The sequence below is a fragment of the Pongo abelii genome, chromosome 19 (assembly GCF_028885655.2).
Source record: "Pongo abelii isolate AG06213 chromosome 19, NHGRI_mPonAbe1-v2.0_pri, whole genome shotgun sequence".
NCBI lineage: Eukaryota > Metazoa > Chordata > Mammalia > Primates > Hominidae > Pongo > Pongo abelii.
Genome location: NC_072004.2, coordinates 83,081,813 through 83,089,596, shown reverse-complemented (window position 1 = coordinate 83,089,596; position 7,784 = coordinate 83,081,813).

Sequence of the window (7,784 nt, the reverse complement as noted above, 5' to 3'; positions counted from 1 at the left end):
ATTGTAGTTACCAGGTGAGAGGTGATGAGGGCACCATCAGTAGCAAGGCTTTCTTTTCCTTTCCTTTCTCCTTTCCTTCTTTTTTCTTTTTTGAGGCGGAGTCTTGCACTGTCGCCCAGGCTGGAGTGCAGTGGCGCAATCTCGGCTCACTGCAAGCTCCACGCCCCGGGTTCACGCCATTCCCCTGCCTCAGCCTCCCGAGCTGGGACTACAGGCGCCCGCCACCATGCCCGGCTGACTTTTTTGTATTTTTAGTAGAGACAGGGTTTCACCTTGTTAGCCAGGATGGTCTCGATCCCCTGACCTCGTGATCCGCCCGCCTCGGCCTCCCAAAGTGCTGGGATTACAGGCGTGAGCCACTGCACCCAGCCTTTTTTTCTTTTTTGAGACAGAGGTTCACTCTTGTCACCCAGGCTGGAGTGCAATGGCACAATCTCGGCTCTGTGCAACCTGCAACCTCCGCCCCCCGGGTTCAAGCGATTCTCCTGTGTCAGCCTCCAGAGTAGCTGGGATTACAGGCACCCACCCCACACCTGGCTAATTTTTGTATTTTTAGTAGAGACGGGGTTTCACCATGTTGGCCAGGTTGGTCTCGAACTCTTGACCTCAGGTGATCCACCCGCCTCAGCCTTCCAAAGTGCTGGGATTACAGGCGTGAGCCACCGCGCCCGGCCACTTCATATTTTTGTATTCATGGCACCAGCAATTGTCCGTGATCCATACAAAGCGCTTAATACACGTTTGTTGACTAAGTCACACTTAACGTTGCAAGCTAGGGTAATAAATAGAATGTGGACTTGATCCATTAAGGGAAAGTAAGACTTCCTGGTTGAGAAAGCTGGAACTGTGCTTGCATATTCGTCTGTAAATTTGAGTCTAAGTTTGGTAAACTATTAAAGGAGATTGCAATCCTTTCTGGAAAGGACACCAGCTATAATAAGGGAACTAGGAGCCTTCTACAACCAAGCCTAAGCTAGGAACGGGTCAGGAGGCGTTCCACTTCCAATGTGCATCCATCAAGGTCAATGAGCAAGAAGAGGGTCTGGCTATCCCTCACTGGTTAGAAACATTTAAGGCTGGTCTTCAAAGGCAGCTGTGACCCTGTGCATTTTACTGTGTGTTGTGGATGTTCTCTGTGGATTGTTTGTCATGTTTATGCTGCTTGGCTGCCTAGCTGTGAAGACTGGGGGAAGATACTGCCTCTCACATTCAATTCCTAGAATAGAATCAGATGATAAATATACAATGAATAAGTCTAAATATATAATGGGTAGGAAGGGAAGCCTGCTCACATTCAAAAGGGAGGATGTTACCCATTAGAAATTTGTCATGGAAGGTTGACAGCTGGTGACGTGTACATTGCATGAATGGGGTACAGTAAGTGCTTCATCAAAGGAATATCTGTAGAAGGACCATTCAGCAAAGAAAGTGGATGGTAGATATTTGTATGCCACCAAATCTTTATATTATTTGAAAGTTGTGGTGATTCTTAAATAAGATCTGAGATACTCTGTTTTTCGGTTTCAGAAACTCAAAAACCTTTGCGGTAAATGTTCAGACCATAACAAATAATTGAACAATATTATCAGAATTTAGACATATGCCCCTGAAGAAGTTTTCTGCCCAGCAAAAATTGGAGGGAGGAAGAATCTAAGATCTTTTGTCATCCTTTGGGACATACATTTCAACCTAATGTTAGCGCCCTCCTGGTGGTGCCAAAACCCAATGAGTGTATTTTAAATTTTTTTATTGTGCTAAAATGTACATAACATAAAATTGCCATTTTAACCTTTTTAGCAACTTTTGTTTTGTTTTTTGTATTTTTAGTAAAGACATGGGTTTCATCATGTTGGCCAGGACGGTCTCGATCTCCTGACCTCATGATCCGCCCGCCTTGGCCTCCCAAAGACTTCCACACCTGGGATTACAGGCGTGAGCTGCCGCACCTGGCCTTTTTTTGTTTGTTTGTTTTTTAAAGAGACAGGGTCTTGCCATGTTGTCCAGGCTGGTCTTGAACTCCTGGGCTGAAGTGATCCTCCTGCCTTGGTCTTCCCAGTAGCTGGGATTACAGGCGTGAGCCATGGCACCAGGCTTTTAACCTTCTTTTTTGGTTTTTTTTGTTTTTTGAGACTGAGTCTCACTCTGCCGCCTAGGCTGCAGTGCAATGGCACTATCTTGGCTCACTGCAACCTCCTCCTCCCAGGTTCAAGCAATTCTTGTGGCTCAGCCTCCCGAGTAGCTGGGATTACAGGCGCCCGCCACCACGCCCAGCTAATTTTTGTATTTTTACTAGAGACAGGGTTTTGCCATATTGGCCAGGATGGTCTCAAACCCCTGACCTCAAGTGATCCACCCACCTGGGTCTCTCCAAGTCCTGGGATTACAGGCGTGAGTCACCAGACCCGGCCTTTTAACCATTTTTAAGTGTACAGTTCTATGGCATGAAGTACATTCACACTATGTTGCAACCACAACCACCATTCATCTCTAGAACATTTTCATCTTCCCAAACTGAACCCATTAAACAATAACTCTCCATTCCCCCTTCTGCAGCCCCTGGTAATCACTATTCTTTCTGTCTCTCTGAATTTGACTCTTTAAATACCATAGCTCAGATAAATGGAATCATTAAATATTTGTCCTTTTATGTCTGGCTTATTTCACTTAGCACATCTTCAAGGTTCATTCTGTTGTAGCATGTGTCAGAATTTCCTTCCTTTTAAAGACTGACTAATATTCCGTTGAATGGATATACCGCATTTTGCTCCTCCATTCTTCCATTCATGGACAGTTTGGTTGCTTCCTCTTGGCTATTGTGAATAATGCTGCTATGAACATGGGTATACATATATCCCCTTGGGATCATGCTTTCGGTTTTTTTGCTACATAACCAGAAGTAGAATAGCTGGATCACACAGTGATTCTGTTTTTAATTTTTTGAGGAAACACCATGCTGTTTTGCACAGCAGCTGCACAATTTTACATTTCCGTCAGAGGTACACAAGGGTTCCAGTTTCTCCATATCCTCACTAACAATTGTTATTTTCTGTTTGTTTCTTTGTTTGGTTTTTTTGAGATGGAGTCTTGCTCTGTCACCCAGGCTGGAGTGCAGTGGCGCGATCTCAGCTCACTGCAACCTCCGCCTCCCAGGTTCAAGCGATTCTCCTGCCTCAGCCTCCCAAGGAGCTGGGATTACAGGCACCTGCCACCACACCCAGCTAATTTTTGCATTTTTAGTAGACCATGACCACGAGGTCAGGAGATCAAGACCATGTTGGCCAGGATGGTCTTGATCTCCTGACCTCGTGATCTCCCTGCCTCAGCCTCCCAAAGTGTTGGGATTACAGGCGTGAGCCACTGCGCCTGGCCTAAAACAAAACAAAACAAAACAAAAAACTCTTAAGCTACGGTCTGATTTCTGTTTTGAAAAGATCACCCTGGCTCTCAAGCAGAGAATAGCTCATAGGGGATAAAAAGCAGAAGCAGAAATACCAATTTTGAGGATACAAGAGATGGTGGCTTGTGGTAGGTGGTGATAGTGGAGATAGGGAAAAGTGGATCAATTCAGGATGCGATTTGGAGGGAGAGTCGACAGGGTGGCAGATGGGTTGAGGGTGATGGTAAGAGGGAGAGAGGAATCAAAGGCATGTTCTGCACATTTACCTTGAGTGACCAGGTGGATTGGGGTGTTCCCTACTGAAATGGGGAAGTCTAGGCAGGGGAGTAGGAGATTTGCAAAGGGTTGTTTGGAGAAGCCATACCCAAATTTCTATTTTGGCTGTGTTAAGTGAGATGCCAAATAAGCTGTATCCCATATGATGCTGGAGTTCCTGGCAGAGCCCAGGCGGGTGATATAGATTGAGATATCATTGGCACATGATAGGAATCTAAAGCAGTGGGACTGGAGTAGGTCGCCAAGTACTGTGGATTTTATCTTCTAAACATAGCTCAACCTGTCTACCTCTCTCCTTCTCCACTGCCGCCCCCCCCCCCCCATTCCCAGTCCTGTCTCTTTCTTGGACCGCAATGATTGCTCCCTGGTCTCCCTGCTTCTTTGTTGCCGTCTTCCAATCTGTAGCCAGTATGATCTATTAAAATTCAAATCCGATTATTCCACTCCCTGCTTAAAAACCCTTTAATACCTTATTCTCAGGATATGAGCAAAATCAAATCCTTACCTTGACCTACAAATAGGGTTGCCAAGTAGAATACGGGATGCCCAGTTAATCTGAATTTCAGATAATAAATTTTATTTATTTATTTTTTTTTTGAGACAGATTCTCGCTTTGTCACCCAGGCTGGAGTACAGTGGTACAATCTCGGCTCACTGCAACCTCTGCCTCCTAGGCTCAAGCAATTCTCTCACCTCAGCCTCCCAAGTAGCTGGGATTATAGGCACATGCCACCACAGCTTGGCTAATTTTTGTATTTTTAGTAGAGACAGGATTTCACCATGTTGACCAGTCTGGTGTCAAACTCCTGACCTCAAGTGATCCACCCACCTCGGCCTCCCAAAGTGCTGGGATTACAGGCGTAAGCCACCACACTCAGCCCATAATGAGTACTTTTTTTATTTTTAGGTATGTCCTATGCAATTATTCATTGTTTATCTGAAATTAAATTTGACCTGGCATCTTGTATTTTTATTTGCTAAACCACAAGGGCTTTGTAAGATCTAGCCTCTACCATACCTTCTTGGCTCGTCCCTCATCAGACATCTCTTGTCCTCTGACTCAAGCCATATTCTTCAGAACCTGGAACAGGCTATGCCAACCCCCCTCACCTCAGTGCCCATGCTGTTTCCTTTCCTGCTTCATCTAGCTGCCACTCGTCTTTCAGATCACAGCTTCTGCTGAACAGCCCTCTTTTCTTGTGGTATATGCTGTCCTAGCATGATGTAACATTCCTTCATTGACCTGTATGAAGTTGCAACTACACGTTTATTTGTGTGACTACATAATTATTATATATCATTTCTACTATGACGTCAGTTTTTTAAAATTTTTAATTTTTTTATTTTTTGATACAGAGTTTCACTCTTGTTGCCCAGGCTGGAGTACAATGGCAGGATCTCGGCTCAGTGCAACCTCCACCTCCCGGGTTTAAGCAATTCTCCCGCCTCAGCCTCCCAAGTAGCTGGGATTACAGGTGCACGTCTGGCTAATTTTTGTATTTTTAGTAGAGATGGGGTTTCACCATATTGGTCAGGCTGGTCTCAAACACTGAGATCACTGACCTCAAGTGATCTACCCGCCTCAGCCTCCCAAAGTGCTGGGATTACAGGTGTGAGCCACTGCGCCAGGCCCTAGATTTGTTTTTGATCACTTTTGTACCATTCTCCTAGTGTCTGGTACATGATAGGCACTGTGGAAGGAAGGAAGTGAGGGAGGGAGGAAGAGAGGGAAGGGAGAAAAGAAAAAAAAGTAAAAGATGAAAATACCCGATTATAGAATAAGTTCTCTCAGGACCAGAATGAGGAATGAGGATTAAAGCAGAAATTGGCCCTGAGAGCCAATTCATAGGGAGGGCACAGAGGGAATGCAGGCTGAAGGTAAAGCCCCCAGTTCAGCCTAGGAGGAGAGTAACTTGATATTTTGTCCCGATATGTTGGGGGTGGGGCTGAAGAAGTTTGAGGCTGTCTAAACACCTTCTTTTTTTTTTTTGAGATGGAGTCTCGCTGTGTCACCCAGGCTGGAATGAAGTGGTGCGATCTCTGCTCACTGCAACCTCCGCCTCCTGGATTCAAGCATCAGCCTCCCTAGAAGCTGGGATTATGAATGCCGGCCATCACGCCTGGCTATTTTTTTTGTTTTTGAGACAGAGTCTCGCTCTGTTGCCCAGGCTGGAGTGCAGTGGCGCAATCTCGGCTCACTGCAAGCTCTGCCTCCCAGGTTCATGCCATTCTCCTGCCTCAGCCTCCCGAGTAGCTGGGACTACAGGCGCCCACCATCACGCCTGGCTAATTTTTTTGTATTTTTAGTAGAGACGGGGGTTTCACCATGTTAGCCAGGATGGTCTCAATCTCCTGACCTCGTGATCCGCCTGCCTCAGCCTCCCAAAGTGCTGGGATTACAGGCGTGAGCCACCGCGCCTGGCCTACGCCTGGCTATTTTTTATACTTTTAGTAGAGATGGGGTTTCGCTGTGTTGGCCAGGCTGGTCTTGAACACCTGACCTCAAGTGACCCACCTGCCTCGGCCTCCCAAAGTGCTGGGATTACAGGCACGGGCCATCGTGCCCGGCCTTGCTTAAATACCTTCTACCCCTAAACTCTATTAGGTGTGGCAAACGGGGGTGGGCACTGGTGAGTGTGTTTATGGAACTGCTGCCTGAAGAGAAGCTCAGGTGGGTCTGGGCTCGGCTCCCCTTCAACTCTGTGGGAATCCTTCACCTTCATATCCCCAGCGGGAGCCAGCAGGAGGGTGCATGTGGTTGAAAGACAACGGATGCACCTAAAAGCCCTCCTTCTCAACCAGCCCTGCAAATAAATCGGTCCTATTCTTCACCTAAATGTCTAGTTGACTACCTTTTTTTTTTTTGTATAAATGTATTTTTATAAATTGCTTAAGTTCTGCCTTAGCAATCAAGGGAGTAGAAAAGTAGCGAGACATTTGGTGCCATTGACACACACATCTCCAGTTCTCTGCTAAAATTTTTTTGGAGGTGGTGCTGTCTTCACGGCAAATGTTAGCTATATCTAGATTTTTTTTAAATGTAAATTTTAATATTTGGAAATAAGAAGAATGGCTACATACGTTTATAAAGCTTTGTAGTTTTGTGTTTTCGTGTCAAGAAATTTTTTTTGGGGAATTAAATTTAATTCGATTCCCTTAAAACTAAATTTATTGTCTCTAGAAAAAGGTGACTTCTTTCCTGAAGTATATCCAATTAGTAGCTATCAATGCTATTAAAAACCTGCTATTAAAAACTGGTGGCTCGGCTGGGCGCCGTGGCTCACGCCTGTAATCCCAGTACTTTGGGAGGCCAAGGCAGGCGGGTCACGAGGTCAGGAGATTGAGACCATCCTAGCTAGTATGGTGAAACCCCGTCTCTACTAAAAATACAAAAAAGTAGCTGGGCGTGCTGGCACGCACCTGTAATCCCAGCTACTCAGGAGGCTGAGGCAGGAGAATTGCTTGAACCCTGGAGGCGGAGGTTGCAGTGAGCCAAGATCGCCCACTGCACGCCAGCCTGGATGACAGAGCAAGACTCTGTCTCAAAACAAAACAAAACAACAACAACAACAAAAAACTGGTGGCTCAGGCCTATAATCCCAGCACTTTGGGAGGCTGAAGTGGGAGGACTGCTTGAAGCCAGGAGTCAAAATCAGCCTGGGCTTTGTTATCAAGACCCCATCTCTACAAAAAATTTTTTAATTTAAATTAGCTGGGTGAGGTGCTGTGTGCCTATAGTCCTATACTCAGGAGGCTGAGGCAGGAGGATCACTGGAGCCGAGGAGTCCAAGGTTACAGTGAGCTATGAAGGCACCACTGCACTCTAGCATCATTGGCGACAGAGCGAGAACCTGTCTCAGCAAAACAAAATGATACACTCATAAAAGAGCTGCGTTTCTGAAGGTGGTTTGAAGGCTAGTTGTTTCGAACTCAGATGGTATTTTCTCGGTGGCAGTGCTTGTCAGGCCTCTGAGCCCAAGCCAAGTCATCGCATCCCCTGTGACTTGCACATATACGCCCAGATGGCCTGAAGTAACTGAAGAATCACAAAAGAAGTGAATATGCCCTGCCCCACCTTAACTGATGACATTCCACCACAAAAGAAGTGTAA